Raw genomic sequence first — 22,495 nt, forward strand, 5'->3', positions numbered from 1 at the left:
TTCACAGCTGGTAAAGGGAAGAGCTGAGACTTGAAGATTTATCTTCTCACCCCAAATGTCACATTCCTCTCATACACTATTCTGGTTCTCAATAAATTATTTGAGAAAATAATTGAAAACCCTTATATACTATCCAAATGATTGTAATTTTTTTTTTATACCTTAAGTTCTAGGGTACATGTGTACAACGTGCAGGTTTGTTACATATGTATACATGTGCCATGTTGGTGTGCTGCATCCATTAACTAGTCATTTACATTAGGTATATCTCCTAATGCCATCCTTCCCTCCTCCCCCCTCCCCATAATAGGCCCCGGTGTGTGATGTTCCCCTTCCCGAGTCCAGGTGATCTCATTGTTCAGTTCCCACCTATGAGTGAGAACATGCAGTGTTTGGTTTTCTGTTCTTGCGATAGTTTGCTAAGAATGATGGTTTCCAGCTGCATCCATGTCCCTACAAAGGACACAAACTCATCCTTTTTTATGGCTGCATACTATTCCATGGTGTATATGTGCCACATTTTCTTAATCCAGTCTGTCACTGATGGACATGTGGGTTAATTGCAAGTCTTTGCTATTGTGAATAGTGCTGCAATAAACATACATGTGCATGTGTCTTTATAGCAGCATGACTTAAATGATTGTAATTTTATTAAACCAGATCTTCTCAATTTTCCTTGTCTTTGTCACTACACTCATCCTCACATACAAAGAAAAGACAGGGAAAGTGTAACCTACTGTAATATAAATGAAAGCGGAAATAAAGAGGTCACCTCTCCTCCTTGCTACTTCTCATTTTGCTGCTTTACTTAGAAAATGCTAAGGCACCTCTTCTTTATATTTTGTAATTACCTTTTGTCTTTACTTTCAACCATTTTGTATGATGTACTAAACATACTTAAAATTAATAATAATCATAATAGATAGCAATTGAGTGTTTACCATGTACTAGCCACAGTGCTGGGCATTTCATTTATATAACTTCATTTATTCCTCACAACAACCCTCAGGGGTAGCTTCTATTTTTATCCTCATTTTACAATTGAGGAAATTAATGTTTAGGAGAAATTATGTAACTTGCCCAGGAACCAACAAGAGGTAGAAATGGATCTCAGGATCTGTTTGGGTATTTTTTTTCATCACCTTATTAGTTATTTCCAGAGATGCATTACCTTCTAAAGCAGGGTGGTCTTTTTAGCACCAGCTTGATATTGAGCATTTGGGGGAAGGAAAGTTAAAGTTTAGTTATAGCTATGCCACTTTGTGTCGGGGCAAACCAGACAAGTGTGTCTTGTAAACACAGCTACTGAACAAAAGAAGTTGAACTTAAGGAAACAGGCAATAGTATTCCCCCTGGTGACAACATCTAATAAGAACAGCAGCTACTCTGGGGCACTGGCCCATTATGTTGAAGTGATAAAACAGCAATTGTTTCTTTCCTCATTTTCCCAAGTTAACCCAAGGGTAAAATGGCACACTGAGCAAATATACTAAATAAATTACATTAAACTTAGTTATCAATTTGAAAATCTTAGCTGCTGGCAGCACAGAGATTAACAGGTTCTAGCAATTTTTTTTTTTTTTTTTTTTTTTTTTTTGCTTAAACTCCCCTCCCACCCCCAATGAAAAATCTCAGCCATAGCTGGTTGTTTTTGTCAGATGCAATATAACTTTCTGCAGGCAACTCTACATTGGCTCTGTGAGGTTTCCAGAGAGAACTCTTGGCATGAGTTAGTGGACTAAGTCATATGCAGTAACCAATAAATACATCCTGGGAAGAATATTTGCATAGCACGGGGCACAGTGCTGAGAATGGGGGTGATGTTTTTCTAGACAAAAATCCATATGCCTTGGAGACCCTGATCTAGTCAGCATCACTGGCATTATGGAAGCAGCACTGGTCAGGAAGACAGAAGGGGATCCTAGTAGTTTGCTACCACCTATAGAAACTCATCTGGTTTTCAGTTCAATGGTGATGAGTGAGCCCCAGAACTTGCCAGGTGTTCCCATCATGCAAGTCTGTTGATAAAGGCAAATCAGAGAAAATGAGGTCTGGGGCTATTCAAGTCACATTTATACATTTGACAAATGTTCACGAACACCTTACCATGTACTTGGCACTGTGCTAGGTTCTAGGTTCATAAGGAGAAATATTACATATTTTTTTTCTTCTTGAGACAAAGTCTCACTCTGTTGCCCAGGTTGGAGTGCAGTGGCACAATTATGGCTCACTGCAGCTTCCACCTTCCAGGCCCAGGCAATCCTCCCACCTCAGCTTCCAGAGTAGCTGGGAGCACAGGTGTGTGCCACATACCTGGCTAATTTTTAAATTTTTTGTACAGATAGGGTCTTCCTATGTTGCTCAGGCTGGTCTCAAACTCCTGGACTCAAGTGATCCTCCTGCCTTGGCCTCCCAAAGTGCTGGGATTACAGACATGAGCCACCGTGTCTGGCCGTGACATAATTCTTAACCTCAAGAAAATCACAGTATGGGGAGACAGACAAGCATATAACGCTGTGTAAAGCAGCATCATGGGTTAAAAAACGAGGGTCAAGTCAATGTACAGAAACATTCCTTCATGATGATCTCCCAGCTACAGAAGACTACAAATGAAAGACAGTGACAGTGAGCAGTTGGGGGACAGAGTCAGGTCCTTTTCTGAATGTAAAGTTGCCAAAGAGTGAAGCTGGCCTTTTCCGAAGCAAAGAGATTTAGCTTCCCCAAGAGTGAGATGACAGGCAATGAAGCCATGTGTGTCTAAACTGTGGAATAGAAAGATAGAAGGAGCCTAGTTCCTCCATGTCCTTGTTCAGTTACTGTGTCTTACCTCACCGTACCTACAGAGGTGGTGGGATCTCAGCTGAGGGTCTGAGCAGGGGTGTGGGACATCTAATGATCACCTGAAGCTGCACTCACATTTAACACTGGGACAATGGAGTAAGTACCCATCTTCAAATAGATCAGATGCACTTGGACAATCTGCGGTGCCATATGGCTGCCACAATAGACGGAAGTCTCCTGATATCCCCTCTATTTTTCTGGTATTATGTAAGTCCCCCATTCCCTGCCATCCCCTCAATAAATAGGTGATTCCAGGGAGGCACTACAAAATGTGACAGTTTCTATCCTGGCATTTGACAGTTTGAAGTGAAATTTAAAATGTTATATTAAATTTAAATGTAAATATTGGTTAAAAAATAAGAATATAACTTTAAAAATATAAGCTCTTTGTTTTGGAATAATTTTAGATTAGCTGAAAAGTTATGAAGCTGGTACAGGGACTTCCCATATCCCCTCACTTAAGTTTGTATCACCTGTTTCAGTTTCCACTAATGTCCTCACTTTCTATTATTGTGTACATTTGTCAAAACTTAGAAACCAATACTGACACATTACTGTTAATTCTAGCCTTTTTTTTAGATATCACTAATTTTTCCATGGATGTCCCTTTGCTGTTCCAGGAACCATTCCAGAATACCATATTTAGTTATCATGTCTTCTTAGTCTCTCCTCTGAGGTCTGTGACAAGTTTCTTAGTCTTCCCTTATCTTTCACGACCCTGACAGTTTTGAGAATTAATGGTCAGGTATTTTATAGAATGTTCCTCAGATTGGGTTTGTCTCAGCTTTCTCTCGTGACTAGACTGAGGTTATACGTTTTTGAAAAGAATACCATAGGGGTCAGGTGCCCTTTTGATTACATCATATCCAATGTACATAATATCACTGATAATAACCTTAAGGAATTTGTTTAGATAATGTTGGCCAGGTTTCTCTACTACAAAGTTGCTATTTTTCCCTTCTCATACTCTATACTTTGGAAGCAATTCACTAAGTCCAACCACACTTAAAAGGTCAGGGGGAGATTAAGCTTTGCCTTCTGGAGAGGGTAGTTTCTACATATATTTGGAATTCTTTTGTAAGGAAGATTGTCTCTTTTATTTATTTATTCAAGCACTTATTTATATCATTTTGATCTCATTTATATGTAGTTTATATTTTGTGTTGTGATCTAGTACATTGTTATTTATTTTGTTGCATAACTTTTTTCCAACTTTGGTCATTGGGAGCTTCATTAGTTTAGCTCTTGTGTCCCATTGTCATGCCCCCATTGATTTATTTTTTTCAAAATTTCCCAACATCCTGGTAATACCAAACGCTCCAGAGTTATAGATTTTGCCTGCCATAGCCCTAAAATCAGCCACTTCTCCAAGAAGCTTGGATTTCCTTCTTGGATGGTGATATTTCCTTTCAAATTTTTAATTTTTAATTTTTGTGGGTACATAGTAGGTATATATATTTATGGGGTACATCAGACATTTTGATATACATATGCAATGTGACATAAGCAAGTCATGGAGAATGATATCCATTCTCCATTGGATATCCATTCCCTCAAGCATTTATCCTTTGTGTTACAAATAATCCAATTACACTCTTTTCGTTATTTTTAAATGTATAATTAAGTTATTATTGACTATAGTCACCCTGTTGTGCTATCAAATAGGGAGAGTGGTATTTTGAAACCAAGGCTTGGGCTGGGCACTGGGAGTGATCATTGCTACTGGGGTGTCATTATCTTTAAGCCCTCTCTGCAGACAGAGAAAGGTAAGATATATGTATACTAACCTATGATTTCATATTTAACTATAATTGTTTCTATATCTATCCATCTCTATATACATGTTAAGCTAAATATGGGTTCATACTGATGTCTCTAATCAAGTACCACCATGTTATTGTCACCTTCTATTCTTACTTGTCTATAACTTTTCTCTCTAGTGATGAGAAACCTGGCACCGACCACCACCTTCTATTTACTTATTGGTTCAGCTCCAGTATATATGTAAAACAGTTTCAGAGTTGTTCATCTTTACTCTCATGTTAAACAACTTTACCAACTAGAGTATAATGTTTATCTACAGTTCCTATTTTTTAACCTTACAGTTTCCAGTCGAAACACCATTTTCCAAAGTTTCTTAGGCCAGCTCCCTTTCCCCGTACCCTGTAGTACAGTTACATCATACATTTGTAACACAGTGACATTCATTGTTCACAGCTTGCGCTTTATCTTGGGATCTCCCAGCATTCTGGTTGCTTATTTCTATTTTATAGTTTATATGCATTAATGTTCTTTCTTTATACTGTAAAGTTCTATGGATTTTGACAAATGCATGGAATCATATTGTCTACCACTCCAGTACCATGTAGAACATTTCTATCATCCTCAAAGTTCCCCTGAAAGATATAGTTATTTAATATTTTATGCAACTTAATGTAAAATAAATTTATCAGATCTTCCCAGGGTAGGTACTATATATTGGTTCACTCTGTACCTTTCCAATCCCTCCCTAGTCCAACTCCTCTTTGTATTAAACCATTCCTCTCTCCACCATTCCCTAGAAACCACTGATCTGTTTTTCATTCCTGTAGTCTTGCCTTTTCCAGATTGTCATATGGATGGAAATATAAAATATGCAGCCTTTGGGGTTTGGCTTCTTTTATTTAGCAAAATACCTTTATGATTTATCCCTGTTGTTGAATGATTCAATGAGCAATTTAATAGTAGATGGAAGACTTAGCATTTTTTTTCTTTGCTTCTGGTACCATGTAAGAATACCCCCATTCTCACCCAGCACTTTAATAAATACATGATTTTAGGGAGGGACTCTAAAACATGACTAATTTTTAATTTTTTGCCACCCTGACAAGTGAGTGTTTTAAATTATATTTAAAATCATCTTGATTATATAATAATGCAATAAATTAATATTTTATGCAACTTAATATAAAATTTATCAGATCTTCCTGAGGCAGCTACTGTATGCTGCCTCACTCTAAACTTATCTGATCCCTTCCTATCTCAATCTTTCTTTTTTTGTCATCTTTATAACAAAGAGACTGGATATCTTTATACATATAATCCATTCCTCTCGTGCTGCTAAGGATGGCCAGTAATGTAGTTCTTGCCCTTTACTTGCTTACACATCTTCCTTTACCTTTCTTCCTACCTGAAATATAAACCTACTGATGTAGATCCTGGCTCAAGGCTCAACAATTATCTTGAGACAATGAAGACAAAAGGTGGAATAGAAAGATAGAAGGAGCCTAGTTCCTCCATGTCATTGTTCTGTTATTGTGAAAGCCCTGAATAACATATCCCAGCTTTCTTTGCATGAGATAAATAATCGTCTATGATTTAAGCTACTATTGTCATGTTTTTTATTGCTCAAAACCCAACACAATCATAGCTGGTACATACTGCAATAGCATTATATGCAAGGTACTCTGGCATGTTACAGAAGTGAATGATGATGACTGGAAATTTAGTGAAATAATTATTTTTATTTAATTAACAATTTTGAGCCATTATTAATTGAAAAATGCTGCCCCAAACTTCCTGCAGATATAAAAATAACTTAAAAGTCCTTTTTGCCATGAAGAAGCTTATGATATGATATAGACAATGCAGTGTATACTCAAGAGAGTCCTGGACTTAGAGTTAAGATCTGGTTTCAACATCTGCCTTATAATTAGTCATGCAACATACCTTTACTTATGCATTTGCTACTGCTGTTTATTAATAAGTTATTTATTAAATTATTTATTATGATAAATTCTTTATTAAATATCAGGCACTCTGTGCTAAGACCTATAAAGCAGGACCTAAGGTCATCCCCCATTTTGCAGATAATTGAGGTTCAGAGCAATAAATGAATATTCACAGTCACACGACCAGTAAATGGCAGAGCTGGAATTCAAACCTGGGGCTGTTCACCTCCAAACTTTCTGACTTCCAATGTCCTTCTCTGTAAAGTGGCTTTTGATGTATCAGTTTTGTTCAGGGCTGAACAGAAAATGAAATTGGGGATTTAAATAATCGTTTAAGCCATAAAATATTGTTGAATTCTAGGATTAATCCCATACCTGGCACATGGAATATACTATCAAATCAATTTAAATGAACAGTGGGTATAAACAGACATATGTGTGATCAATTAACTCTAAATCAAGACAGACTGTGAAAAGTGGAACAAAATACAAAGACAAACAGAAGAAAAAAAGATGAATTTTAAGGTTGGGGATCTGGGAAGACTTTATAGAGATGATGGCAACTCAATTGCATCTTCAAAGATGGCCGGGACTTTGAGCATCTGTGAGGATCACTAACTGAGCACCATGTATCTGTCAGAAGCTCTCACCTCCAGCTATGTAAGAGTCACAATGAGGGGAGCCACAACTCATTCCTCTTTCCATCGTTCACTGTTCACAGCACAGGCCTTGGTCATAGTGTGTTCTGATGCTGCTTTAGTTGGATTACTTTGATTAGGGAAGCTTTTGCTTGGCAAAAGATTTTAGTTTCTTAGGTAGAAATTGGTAATAGTTTACTTTCTAACTTACTACTTAGAAACTTCTTAAGCTATCTCCTAGAATCTCAGGAGCAAAGTCACCCAGTCAGTGCAAACACTACAGGGACTTTAAAATAACATTTTGTTAACTGTTGTTTCTCCCAGAACAAAATGTGGAGGAATGTCTTCTTCAAAATGGAAAATAAAAGTCAAGTTTAGGCTCATTTATGATAGCCATTTTGTGTTAGAACTTTTGTCTACATGGCATCCAAATACATGGAGAGAATGGAAAAATCCATAGAACTGGATGGTTTAATTCACTCCTTCATCCATTTTGCAAGAAGTTATGAAGTGCCTACTATGTGGTAGACACTAATATAGGGAGTGGGGATATAGCAATAAAAGAACAAAGTCTTGGTGGCAGGACACATGATTATCAAATATCTACATATTTTTCTTTTCCCCATCCTCCTTCATCTCTACCCTACAAAGACTCTTTGCAGATCATATCTAGTCTTCCAGTACAATTAGCTTTTTGGGGGAGTAAGGGTCATCATTCTCTATATCTGAATATCCTGTCATGCTTAGTATTACTGTGTGTGTGTGTGTGTGTGTGTGTGTGTGTGTGTGTGTGTATAGGACAGGGGCAGCAAGGAAGAAGCATGAGGAAGTGAATAGAAAATGGGCTTTGGAATCAGGGCAAAAGTAGTATTAGATCCAAACTTTAACAACATTGACCTGACAAATACTTATGAGTGGCTACTGTGTGCTAGGTACAGAAGTTATAAATGTGAACAAGACAGACTTGGCTCCTTCTTTCACACAGTTCATACGCTAGTGAGCAGAAACAGAAAATTAAATGAGTAACTTAGCTCTAGTCCTCTGAGAAACAGGCATCAAGAGATTTATCAGAGAACATGCTTGTGAAGGGAAATGGAGAGGCAGCTGGAGGAGGCCGGGAGAGCCATTAGACCACAAGGCATGGCTGGCATCTGTGGAGGAGGGAAAGAAGTAAGGAACACATGTAGGAAAAATCTCCTGTGCAAGTCACATAAAGTTTTGACAAAGATAAAGAGAGTCTCCCCGCCTAGCCAGCAATCTGAAGAATCTCACATCTACCAGGAATGAACTGGCCTTAGCATTCCCCTGGGCTCAGTCATAGGCTGGGAGCAGCTGGTGAAGATACGGCTTCAGTGCTCAGGCCATTGAATTGTGACCCCTCCTTCAGAGACCTGATACGTGAATTTTCCTGGCCACCATAACAAAATGCATTGAGTGCCATGATAGGGAAGTACCAGGTGCTATGAGAACACAAAGCAGAAGCACCACAGGCTTCCCTCAAAGAAGTGGCATCTTTCTCTAGGAGGGGACAAAGAAGGGAAAGCATTTCAGGGAGACAGAATGATATGAGAGAGAGCGTGCGTGGAATTGCTGAAAGAAAGAAAAGAAATTCAGTCTTATTTGAACAGAGCATGCAAAGGCAGTGGGAGTGGGGGAAAAAGAGGGAGGAGTTGTGGGAAGTGGAGCTGGAAAGGTAATCAGGTGTAGAAGCCAGGCAAATACTTTTCTTGGAGGAAAGTGGTGATGTTTGTCTCTTTTTGCTTCTGTCTCTTTTTAAGTCTTAAGCTGATTGACTCAATAAAAGAAGAAATATTGGGAGTTTATTCCTTCTAGGAAACTTCCTGACTGCCCCTTGCTACATGGATCTCCCGAACTACCCTCCCCTGTCTCCTTCTTGAATGTTTGCGAAGTCCTCCTTTACCCAAGGACAGCCCATATCTGCCTGAGGATTTCTCTTCAGGCTTCTTAACAGAAAGAGCCTTCCCTTGGGGCAGGGAGCCCAGCGCACTTCTCACTGCTGGTATTATGTCTTTTCTCACAGCTGTGGACCCCGTTTAGGGTGGTGTCCCCAGGAAAATCTAAGCTTGATCTCAGAATATCTGCAACCTTTTGTACTCAACCTGAGGTTACTAAAACAAGATGAGGATGATGATACTTTATTGTGCACCAGAAACACCTGAGAGGCTTGTTAAAATACAGACACCTGAGCCCCAACCCAGGTATTCTAAATTAGTATCTTCTAGGGTGGGTCTGAACAATCTACATTTTTAAGGAAAACGTTCTAGATTTTTGCTTCTATCATGTAATGCTCAGACCAGCAACATCAGACATCACCTGGGAGCTATTAAAAATACAGCATCTCAGGCCCAACCCCGGGCCCAATGAGTTAATCTGAATTTTTAACAAGTTCCCCAAGTAATTCATTTCACATTAAAGGTTTTAGAAACACTGTTCTAGATCAGTGGCTCAGTAGGGAAGATTTTCTCCCCAACCCTCACCATTCAGGACAGTATCTAGAGACATTTTTTGTTGTAACTGGAAAGGCATTCCTGGCACCTAAGTAGGTAGAAGCCAGGGATGCTGCTAAACATCCTGCAATCCACAGGACAACCCCCACAACAAAGGGCTCTCAGGCCAAAAATGTTAGCAGTGCTGATATTGAGAAACCCTGGGCTAGATGATTGTAATGAAGGCGGCAGATTTATCTGGGGAACTAGCCATCTTCAAAGGCTTAGAAGTAACAGCTACACATTTAAGAGTTAATCTGAAAGCTCAGAAGCAGGCTTTACATTCTCAAACTAGTGGTAATATGGTGGACTCTGAAGCCCAGGTGCCTAACTTTGAATCCCAGATCTGCCACTTGAATGCTAGGTGATCTTAAGCACCTGTGGAAATCAACAAAGCTCAACCCAATGAGAACAAGCAAAGGCTTTTTATTCAAAGCTTGCTATAGCAAGGAAGTCAACCACCATTATTTGTGTTTGGTAGACTCAAAGGGAGAGGACTGATAAAGCTTTATAGCGGAAAAAAGAAAAGGCTTCCTTACTGGAGTAGGGAAGCTGGAGGGCAGCTACCTAGAAATCAGGCAGCCTCTGAGATTGGTGAGGGAGCTTATTTCACTTTCTCTGGCTGGTCCTAAGTTGGAAATAGGGACCAAAACTCATGGACTCAATTCAACTCTAGGGCATTAGTCAAGTCCTGGCTATTTGGGGGCTGGCTGATTGTTCAGAAGATATTGTTTAGCTTTCCTAGATTTTTACTAAAGATAGCAGTCAGATTTTCTACAAGCCTGACTTACAGCAGGCTGGCTCCCTGGGCTGGTCAATGTAGATAAGCAGAGTTGGTTTTCTGGGCAGGTTGCTGCAGCTTGTGGGTCAAAGTTCCATATTATATATAGTCCTGCCTTTGTCTGTTTTACATCTCTTTAGGCCTTCATGTTTCTTCATCTATAAAGTGGTTATTATAATAGGGTTATAGTAAAGATGAAATGAGTTAAGTCATGTAGAGCTCTTAGAATCTCATCCAACAAGAAATGAGGCCTGAGTAAACATTCCCCAGCATCATTTTCTATGGCTGTCTCTGCGATCACTCTTGGGCTGTGACCTTATGCAGGTTCACTGGAGGGGTCTGGGTATCCCCAAGAGCACAAGATCCCCAAGATCTTTATGAGTTTAGGTACAGTGTTTGCAAGCCATGGGGTTGTCAGGACACACTTTAATATTTTTAGCTGCAGGGAGGGAACATTGCTAGCATATGGAAGTCACTATTCTGATCAGAAATCAGGAATTTGAGTCAGAGGCCATCTGGTTTTAATTACTTATAACTGTGTGACCTCAGGCACATAGCAGTCACTCTAGACCTCTTTTATAAAGCAGGGATGATATTAGCATTGATTGGTGAAGGTGAACTAAATAATACATATTAAACACCCTAAACAGCACATGGCAAAGAACAAGTACTCTGTAAAAATCAACTTTATTATTGTGATAATCACTGACACAGCCAGGAGACAAGGCTACTCTTGCCCTAGGGACAGAAGCCTCCCATGAAGCAGAAGGGGTTGCCTTCCAGGGTTAGTTGTCATTCTAGGTCTTTTTCTTTAATATTTGGCAATTCAGCTCACATGCACTAGAAACACCCAGAGCATTTATCATGGAACAGAATCCACATAAGGGAAGCTGGGAAATTTGCATTTCAACTACTCTCAGGTAATTCTTATATACATTTGGTCTTTGAAAACCCACCCCACAATATCCCATCATTCCATTTGGGTGCATCGTGTTTCCCTGAAGCAATCCCCAGCTCTCCTCGCACCTGCTGTAAGTGACCAGGAAACTCACAGCACGCCTTCTCCCCTTACAGTTGAGATGGGGAAGATGCATTCTGAGGTGTCTACCAAGAACTCCTGGCCTGAGACTGGTGCGTCCTCTCCTAGTGTTTGGGTAAGCAATGATCCACCTTGTTCTGGGCTCTCTGATGCTGAGGTCTCACCAAGATAGCCCGACCACCTTTGGCAGGCATGAGGGATTGTGTTGAAGGTCTCTAGGTGCAGACTGAATCTGCAGAGACAAGTGTTAACTGAACAGAATTATAGAAATTTTTCTAATTGCCTTTGTCTTTCAGACACACAAACAGGTCTAGAGTACAAGGTCATCTGCTATTAATGAGCACAGAGATTACTGCAACTAGTGGCCTCTCTTGGACTTTGCTGAGAGAGTGAAGTACTCAGGGATTGTCTGAGTCTGACCTCCCTGAAATAGAAACATGTCAGCTCCACTCTAGGGGCACAGGCAGTACCAGTGAACCTGCACCCAAGGAAGCAGGTATCTACAGTATAGCATTACTGGACTTATTTATATTGGTTTCTGGAAGCTGTAGGTCTTAGCAGTGTCAGCCAAGTCTTCCATTCCTGCTAAATAACCAGGAACCTTGGAGGAGTTGAAATTATCTTGCCTTGTGCTGACACATGTTAAAGTTTTGATTAGTGACATCTGGTGTCAGTTTTGGGAAAATGGGAAGACAGTGGCACGCATGGATGATTCAAGGGCTTAATCTTGTCTTTGATGGAGCCCTCCTTTCCTTGAGGTAGCTGCCTGAAAGTTTGTTAGCCGAGTTTTGGAGATGGAGCTGTAACTGTAGGTCTTTCAGGCAGACCACGGTGCATTGCTCCCAGATTCCACTGGCAGGAAGATTGTGCATTTCACTGAAGCTTGAAATCAGACTAAACCTCCAATTCATAGAGGACTGGGAAAGAGGAAGGTATTAACTGGGGGTATCATGGATGCTGTAAGTTAAAATGGCTGCCTTTCAGTTATGAGTAGAAACTAAGTGATAAGAAAACAAGAAGTCGTCTTATGTTGGGTCCAACCGTGACTGTTTTGATTTCTCCTGAATGGAGATGATTCTTACCTAATTCCCCTACAAATTGCAAGACCTAGAATTTATAAGATGCTCATTTATTTTGACTGTGATAAAGGCCAAAATTGCCAATAAGCTTGATGCCAACGGAGATTTGAGTGAAAATGCACCCCGAGTTCAGGTTCAACTCATCCAGCTTGGCTGTATGAAGGAAATTAAGTTCTTACTGACTCTATAGAAAGTTTTCACTTTTGAACCAAAAATTTTTGAAGCAAATGGGCTGTGGGTTGGCAGAAGGCCTGGCCATCTCTGTAGCATAATCTGAGGTGGTTGTGGACCAAAATTTTATGAAACATTTGAGACAGACCTAGGGGAGAGGAAGAGAAAGAGGGGCCTGGCACTGGAGCCAGTAGTTTCTCAATGACAAGGGGGTGAGAGGGATGAAAAAGCAATAGGCAAGACTTAAACAGAGTGTCTGTAAAGGAAGGACACAACAAGAGAAGGAAATATCTCAAAGATGAATACTAAAGAGGTAACAACTCATACACTTGCAGAGAAGATTAGAAAACTATAAAGCGAGCTGTTGCTGGGGGAAAGATTGTGACGACTGTGACCTGAATGCGTTATGAATCCTCAATTGAAAATATTCTTGCAAATCTGCATGATACAATATAGAAGTTGGAGAGACAACACTGTATCTGTATTCCAAGAAGAACTGCATTTTAACTAGCAAATGGGCACAAGTGACTTATAGAAATAAGCAACAGCTGGGGCTGACTCTTCTGTCCCTATTCTTGTGAAGTAAAGGGGGAAAGCAGAAGATACTTCTTTCACTCCTTCTTGCAGGAGAGATAAGAAAGGGCCTTCCTTTTTTGACCTGAGAGGTTTGATTGTAAATGAAGAAGTACAAAGATAAATTTGCTTCCATAAACTTGAAACTTTGTTACCTGCAAACCACCATCCAAAGAGATGTATGTATGGTCAGATATTCCACAGAAACGGTTTTAAAAAGTGGGTGATGGCCCATGATAAGCCATGGTGCCTATACTCCCAGCACTTTGGGAGGCTGAGATGGGAGGATCACTTGAGTCCAGGAGTTCGAGACCAGCCTGGGCAACATGGCAAAACCTGGTCTCTACCAATAAAATAAAATAAGCCAGGCATGGTGGCACGTGCCTATAGTCCCAGCTATTTCAGGGGGCTGAGGTGGGTGAATCACCTGAGCATGGGAGGGCAAGGCTGCAGTGAGTCATGATTGCACCACTGCACTCCAGCCTGGGTAATAAAGTGAGACCTCATCTCAAAAAATAAAAGTGGGTGAGGGGGACAGGCAGAGAGCAGGGATAATGTTAGAAACAGGGTTAATAAATATGGTCCAGACTGTATGACCAAAAAGGTTTCTTCTGTGGGAATTACATCTTTAATAGCAAGAAAACTTCGCTCAGATGTTTCCTGAGTTCCCTCACCCTGACTTGATGGAGCACATTAAAATACCTTTTCCCTCTACCTTTTGATGAGTGATCAAGGAATTCATTTGTTTGGAGAATTAAGTCACCTAGGCCATTGCTATCTTGAGTGGGATTTCATTATGTGGTATAGTCAAACAGAAGGCAACTGGTGTTGGTGCTGTTGTTGTACAGTTTGACTTTTAGGCTACACACCTATATTATTAGATAAAAACATTAGTTTTGTGTGTTGCGCTAGTAAAAGCAAAACAATAAAGTCCCTGAAGAACCTAGACACAGATTTTTGGGGAAGGTAACTGTGGACATGTCTGCTCCCTGAACCCTGGAAAGATTTACTTAACTGAACAAATTCTCGGTAAGTGATACAGTCAAAGGGAAATGAAGAGCTACTTCACTTTAATAACTACTAAATTAATCCAAGAAACATTTAACTTGTAGGTCAGGCACTCCCTAGCCCAATGGCTTTGTAATTTTTTGTCTTCGGGTTTTTTTTCTTTCTTTTGGCTTAGGAACAGAGGAAATAGCATAAAAGACTGAAAGATTATTGACAAAGATCAAGATCCAAAATCAGAGAAGCTTTCATTTCCAACTAAACTCTGTACAAGTCTTCTGCGTGGGGCAAACTAACAATTTAACTTAATACTTACCAATGAAGATGGTAGCAAAGGCTGTGACCTTTTATCTATGATATACCAGAAGCAGCAAGCAGTTTGCCCCTTAGACATTGTGCACAGGAATAAAACGAATGCTAGGGAGAGTACACTGTATTGAAAGCACCCTGGAGTTAAAACTAGAGTGGTTCTATTTAGCCATAGGAATACATATAAAGATTAAATAGACTAAATGAAGAGAGTGATATCAACCTTTTTTATTCTTTAAAACTTGGCTAAACCATGCAAATGAGAATTTGATCTAAATGCCTTAAAATAACATTTGTACATTTTAATCAAAACTTATGAAAAGGCCTAACTAGGTAACTTTTTAGCTGTTTCTTGTTTATCTGTGCATGAAGAGGTAGTGTGTGCAGAGTCTGCACATTCCTTGACTTCTAGTGAGAGCCATCCATGTTTCAGCTACAGGGTCTATCAGGAACAAACCAGCTAGTTGAGGGCCTGGCTTGCAATACAATGTTTATGCAATACAGACAAAGAGTGCAGTTCTTTATCTTCTTTTGGAATTTCTGTCTTAGGAGGCAGAAAGCTTGTGGTCAACATTAAGGCTGCTTTACCTCAGTAAAATGTTTCCCATTCTAAGGATTTCATGGCATATTTATAAATGAAGGAAATTGAAGAGACACTTCAGAAACAGGATAGACATTAGAACCTCTAGGTCTGGATTCCAGGTCTGCCATTTACTTACTGTTATCCTGGGGAGAAAAAGTTAATTTTCCACTTATTCTGAAGGGTGTAGATGATATGTTTGTGTTTTTGTTTTCACCCTGTACAGCCACCCCAAAATGTTCTATCTCAAATGAGCACACCTTCTTACCCATCCCTTCTCTGCTGCCCTAACAGTCTTTGTCATCTGTCACTTTAATTCCCAAACTGTATTCTGACTACCACTGCCACCTGATCGACCTGAAATGTTTATCAATAGACTTATTCCTGGGGCCCAGCCCTCTCCTCCAGAAAACAATTTCACAAGGAAAAGGTGCATGGAGGAACCATGAAATTGTCATTCTAGGCCATATTCCACATCCTAGGCAGTTGTATCTGAATCTCTAGGGGGTGGAATCACAGGTCTCCTGCTCTCTCTATATAAATACATGCTTATATAAATGTTTATATATACACACATTTAAAATAACTCAGATTAAGAATGACTGCTGTAGGCTATTAGATATATAGTAAATTTTCAGGGCATGTTTGTTAAATGTCCTCTGGTTTTCCAGAAATGTCATTAATGTAAAATATGGTATAAAGAATAATCTCACATTCTCTAAATGTGTGTTTAACTGAGAAGAAGACTGGAAATGGCCTAATTTTCTGTGACTGAAGGATGTTCTATAAGCTTTTGTTTTGTCTTGTTTTCTTGAGACAGAGTCTCACTCTGTCACTGAGGCTGGAGTACAGTGGCACTGTCAGCTCGGCTCACTGCAACCTCCATCTCCTGGGTTCAAGCAATTCTCCTGCCTCAGCCTCCAGAGTAGCCGAGATTACAGGCACCCACCACTATGCCCAACTAGTTTTTATATTTTTAGTAGAGACAGTTTTTCACCAGGTTGGCCAGGCTGGTCTCGAACTCCTGACCTCAGGTGATCCACCTGCCTCAGTCTTCTAAAGTGCAGGGATTACAGGCGTGAGCCACCACGCCCTAGGATGTTCTATAAGCTTTTAAAGAAGTGTGGAGAGAGAGTGGAAGGATTGGATATTTGCAGGGAGGGAAAGGGAAGGACAGTTCAGGGCATTGAAGGTAAATGCTACCACTCTGTCAAGGTGGTCAATGCTGGCCAAGGGCCTTTATGTTGAAGGGCTCTGCAGAGAGATGATGTCAGAGTGAGATAAAAGGTTTTCACCTGTGGTTAGGCATTACCGGATCTCTTGGGGGCTGTGACATTGCCTTGAGCAACTTACTAAGGAAAGGACTATTTGACTTAGAGGCTTGACTTTTTTGCCCTCAGGAATTTGAGTTACCAGTTTATTATTTTTTACCCATTTAAGGACATTTATTTTCTTGCCAGTAAAGTTCAGATTTCCCACAGGATCTGAAATAATAGTATATGAAAGTGCAACCTGTAAATTCTCATTTGCTAAGCTCCTACATGAAAATTCATACATTTTTTCTATAGAAATACTCCTAATCTTGCTTTCTTATGTATCTATAACAGTAAAACGTGTCCCTTGCATATAATTTATAGAAGTATTATATGAGAATATGCAAAAAAAATTCTGGTATAGTTATACTGTTAAGGGTTTATATTATTTCTAAAATAGACTGCATCACTGATTAAAGAAATCGCTTTGTAAAATGGTTTTTCTTTCTCACTTCTACCCCCATTCTTATGGACTTCTTTGGGTGAGCATTTCTGTGCCTGGGAGTCATTTTCTTGGCAAGTTGGTGTTAACGAGAATGTCCTATCTCTTAGCTGTGCTAGGACGGAAAATCATACAGACATTCACTGTGATAGGCAGACTAATGCCTCCCCACAAAAATGCCCACATCCTAATTCTCAGAAGTTGTGAATATGTCACCTTGCATGGCAAAAGAAATGGGATGGGAAGATTACCCTGGATTTTCTGAGTGAGCTCAACCTAATCACATGAGTTCTTCCAAGTGTTATAGAAAACCTTTCCTACCTAGGGTCAGAGGGAGATGTAATTATGGAAGAGAGAACCAGAGAGACTGCAGCATGGGAGGGACTTAGCTCCATGTCTCTGGCTTTGGTTAAAGATGAAGGGGCCACAAGCCAAGCAATGCCAGAATTTCCTAGAAGCTGCAAAAAGCAAGAAATAAGTTTATTTCCTTGAGTTTCCAGAAAGAGACACAGCCTAGTGAGACTCCAATCAGACTTCTGACCTTCAGAACTATGAGATAATACGTGTGTGTTAAAGTCACTAAGTCATGGCAATTTGTTGCAGCAGCTGTAGAAAATTAATTCATCTGTCCTGGATTGAGGGTCTGGGGCCTGAGTCCTGGAGTTCTTTTTCTAGTAGCAAGCTTTGCTCTGTGAATTTTTCTATCCTGTGTGCCAAATTCACAGGTCTGTATTTATAAACAATGGGCTTCTTGAGTAATACAGATGAGAAAAATTTTCAGGGCAATATATGTGATTAGTGTTGACAGTCAAGCATTCTGAAAACTACATTATCAGAAAATAGTGCATCTCTGTTTCAACTGAGTGTTCATCTCCTTAAGAAAGCACATTCTATATTTACTCGGCAGACCAGGATGAAATTGGAGTGGGGGGATTGTCTGAAACTATATTCACCTAAAACACAATTTTGCTAAATCAACTTTTTGAAAGTTCAGTAAAACAACACTTGATTTTTAAATGATTTCAGAGTAAATTGTTTGACTATATTAACATTTCAAATAGATATATTTTAAGCTTCTAAGCTAGCTTGTGATTCACATATGATTTTTTTTGTTAACCTCAGTTCATTTGTAAGCTTCAGTATCCTTGGGTGGCTGTGATTTTTGATGCTTATTTCTAATATGTTGACATGTTACCTTTGAACTCAGAGCTAGAGTTTTAAGATAAACTGGGAATATGGGCAGTTTGATATTCAGAAATAGCATGGAAAATGGAATTGCTCTGTTAAAGCAGGGAGGGATCTGGAGCTGAGTGGAGTGGGAGCGGGTGAGCTGCCTGGACTTCTTGAATAAGCCCAGTATCCAATAGCATGATTATCCCCAGAGAAGATGGTGTGGTGTTCTGGATGGCAGCACAATGGATGTGCCACAACAGGTGTAGCTGAGGTTTTGAAGAAGTGAGATGCGACAGAGCAGTAATCATGACATGATGTGTATATACAGCATACACATGAGTGCAAATATTTACAACACAAAGGCATATTGATCAGTTAAAACGGCATGTATATTTGTAAAAAAAAATAAATAAATTACAAAGTATTTGTTATTCTACCACTTGGAGACTCAATTATGTTTTTGGAAGTCTTCTGGTCTTTTCCTTTTCCTTTGCACCCAGATTCCTTACATAATCACTCTAGTTTACTAAAAGACAATTTGATATCATTGTCAAGATCATGGGTTTTTAAGGTCAGACAGCCCTGGATAGAGTCAGGCACTGCTGTGTTATAGGAAGCAAGTTATTTAACCTTGTTGATACTTGTTCATACAAGGAAGATGATGATACAAAGAACACTTAACAATATTGTTCTGAGGATAAAAGAGAGAATATCATGATTTTCAATCCTTACTGCACATTAGAATCATCCAAGATCTTTGAAAAATTCCAGTATGCACATCCCACCTCCCCAGAGAGCCTGATGTAATTGTGCTGCCTAGGATCGGTGGTTTGCTTTTGTTGTGGTTTCTAGTGATTTATCTAGGTCACTGTGATGCAGCCAGGAGGACTGAGAAGCTCTGCAATAATGTTTGCAGAGCTCTTGACACTTAAAGCTCAAAAAGGCATTAGCATCGTTATTGTACTTTTTTTTTTTTAAATAAAAATGGATGAATAAAGCCCATTATTGCCTGTTTTTCTTTTTTCCCCCCACTCCCCTGCCATCTATGAGCTCTGGAAAAAGCCTACCACACTCCTCCTTTAGAGGTAGGGTCAAATCAACTAATTTGATTCAGCTTTCACTGACAAATGTGCAGCTGCCTTGTTTATCAGTTTCCAAGGCTGGATGGTATTCAGTAGTATCTTTATATTCCAATTTACTTAATTAGCCACACACTAGAAATTTAGATCATTGTCAGTATCGTGCTATAGAATATCATGAATCAGCTTGTGCATATATTTATAGCTGTTCAACTATTTCCTTAGGATAAATTCTTAGAGAAACTGCTGGCTGAGAAGGTACATATACTTTCAAGGCTTTTCAACATTGTCAAATTGCCCTCCTTAATGGAGTGATCAGTATCATTTCAGATGTGTTAGGGCTACAAATAAGAAAAAAACTTAGTTCGAATTGACATAAACAATAAAGGAGACTGATTGACTCATGTAACTGGCAAGTCTAGATATAAAGTGAATTTCAGAACTAGTTGGATTCAACATTTCAATAATACCATCGAGGATCTGTCTACATCACTTCATTTTCCCCCTTAGCCCTATGCAGTACCAGCTTTTTCTGTAGTTGAAACAGGGCTGCCAACAATTCCTGGGGCCGCATGCTTCCTAAATGCATATACAGGGAGAGAAGATGGCTCCTTAAGAGCTCACTGTAAGAACAAGGAAGTTGTTTTCTTCAAAGTTCCAGCAAATCATGCCTTACTTCTGATTAGTCTGGTTCTGGTTGATCAGAAATGTAGAACATGCTGATTAGTTTACCCCTGAGTTGCTGATTAGCTTATACCTGAGTTATACAAAGAGGTAGGCTTCTTCCAGAGCTCATAGATGGTAGGGGAGAGGTTCAGATGTGCTGAAGGAAAGAGAACGTGCAGTAAGGAGGCAACCACAATGCCCATGATGAGCAAAATTTGAGAGAATTAAATCTTGTTGCTACCTGCAAGGTTGAGGAGAACGGAAGAAAGTGAGTTTGTGAGAAATGAGCCTCAGCATTATGTTATGAGTTTAACGTAGGCAAATTAAAGACATTCCCACAGCTGTGGGGGTGAATCAGTTGTATGCCCTCAGCCTGAGAAGAGAATCCACTCAGGATGGTTTCATCCACACGAGTCTGGTGAGTTTAAAGAGGGGTAAGTTCAGTATCACAGGGCTATTGGGTTAATCTGCAGCCAAAATGAGTGATTGCAATTTTCTGTAGCATTTTATGTCTCAAACAAATACACCATTTCTTTTTTTTTTTTTTTTGAGACGGAGTCTCGCTCTATCGCCCAGGCTGAAGTGCAGTGGCCGGATCTCGGCTCACTGCAAGCTCCGCCTCCCGGGTTTACGCCATTCTCCTGCCTCAGCCTCCTGAGTAGCTGGGACTACAGGCGCCCGCCACCTCGCCCGGCTAATTTTTTGTATTTTTTAGTAGAGACGGGTTTCACCGTGTTAGCCAGGATGGTCTCGATCTCCTGACCTCGTGATCCACCCGTCTCGGCCTCCCAAAGTGCTGGGATTACAGGCTTGAGCCACCGCGCCCGGCCAATACACCATTTCTTATAGCAAACATATATAGCAATCTTAAGTAAACCATTGCTTTTGCAAGTCTTGTTTCTTATTAACTGATCATCAATTGAAGTCAGGTAGAACATGAAGCAAATCTTTTATGAGAATTTCTTGACGATTATAGCCCCGAAAACCCCTTTTCCCTTGAAATACCATAATGTAATGATTCTCAAACAGGATTCTGTGCACAAGAATCCTCTGAAAGGATTTTTAAACATAGATTGCCAGGCACCAACCCGAGTTTCGCTTTCAGCTGAACTGTTAGAAATTTGCATTTCTAACAAGTCCCAGGTGAAGCTGATGCTGCTCATCCTGGGACCACCCTTTGAGAAACACTGACACAGTGCATGGACATTTTTGCATCATAAAGTGGTTGCAGGTGAAAGCTTTGGCGTTGGAGGCTGCGGTATTTGAGTGCAGCTTCTTACCAGCTCTGAGACCTTAGAAAGATTCCTTAACTTCTAAGCTTCAATTTTCCTAACATTGAAATGGGGAGTAACGGTCATACCTCTCTTATCCTGTTGTCAGAATATGTATGTGCATATTCTTGCAGCCTAACTCAAGTGTCACTTGTTCAGGGTAGCTTTCCTGACATCTATTACTAGGTCAGTTTCCTTTCTTACATGCTTAAGTACAGCCAGACTCTTTTAAGGGTGCTCATTCATGATTTTGTGCATTTGTTAGTAGGATTCATTTGATTAATCCGTCTTTCTCAACCGAAGTATGGGTTTCATGAGACCAGGGCTCAGTCTTGTTTTTCTTTTTTTAAAGCTAATTATTGCATCTCCAGTGCCCCCCAGCACCGTACCAAGCATCTGCTTTACATATATTTTTGAATAAATAAAACTTAACATGTAAAGCAATCAACACATTTCCTGAAATACAGTACGCATTTAGCTCATTGTGAAAAAATTAAAACTATAGTCATACATTTAGTTGTTTCAGGGACATTCATCATCTGCTCTTAGTCTCCCAACCCACAATCTAATCTGTCTTTAGAAGTAGGGAAATATGCTTTTTGTGGGTTTGTGTGTATGTGCGAAACTGGTTTGTAAATGGTAAAGTGTTCCATAAATACCCTGTGTAGTTGATTATGAGAACCTTCTAATGACTGTTGCAGGGTTAAGCAAGCTGTTGGTTCTCCATCAATGCCTGTGGTTGGACACATTTGCTCATTAAGAGACACGTAGTTGAGGGATGCTTGTTGCTATCAGCCTCAAGACTGAAACCTTCCTCACCTTGTGTTGGAGTTTGAATATAGGCATTAGGAAAGGTCATGTGTTGATTTACTTTAAAGGCATTGCCTGTGTGGCCAGGTTCTAATTGGATTCCATCTTATCATGAAAGTGATCTTACAACATTTCCTCAGGGTGCTATTGGTCTAGCAATTCTCTTTGATAACATTCTGGTTTGCTACAGCTCTTTCAAATCCAGACCCAGAGGAGTCTGGGATAGGGAAATATTAACATTTAGATTCATTTCTCATGGCAGTTGTGTAATTGAATTTCTCTCTTACCAACCCATTTTACACTGGTGTAACTATCACTGTCTCCAGCGGACCTCTTAAATAGAAAACATTGGTGGAATAATGTCTACTAAAAAGGATTATATCAATTCAGTCTACCCTCAGCATTCTGCACAAAAAAACTGCCATATTCAGTAGCACTGAAACACATTTGCAAAGGTGTCAGTATTTCTATTCCAGGACCTTTAAAGATTATGTAGTCCCTCTAGGTC

Source organism: Trachypithecus francoisi, unplaced genomic scaffold, assembly GCF_009764315.1.
Source record: "Trachypithecus francoisi isolate TF-2019V2 unplaced genomic scaffold, Tfra_2.0 Lachesis_group2, whole genome shotgun sequence".
Classification (NCBI taxonomy): Eukaryota; Metazoa; Chordata; class Mammalia; order Primates; family Cercopithecidae; genus Trachypithecus; species Trachypithecus francoisi.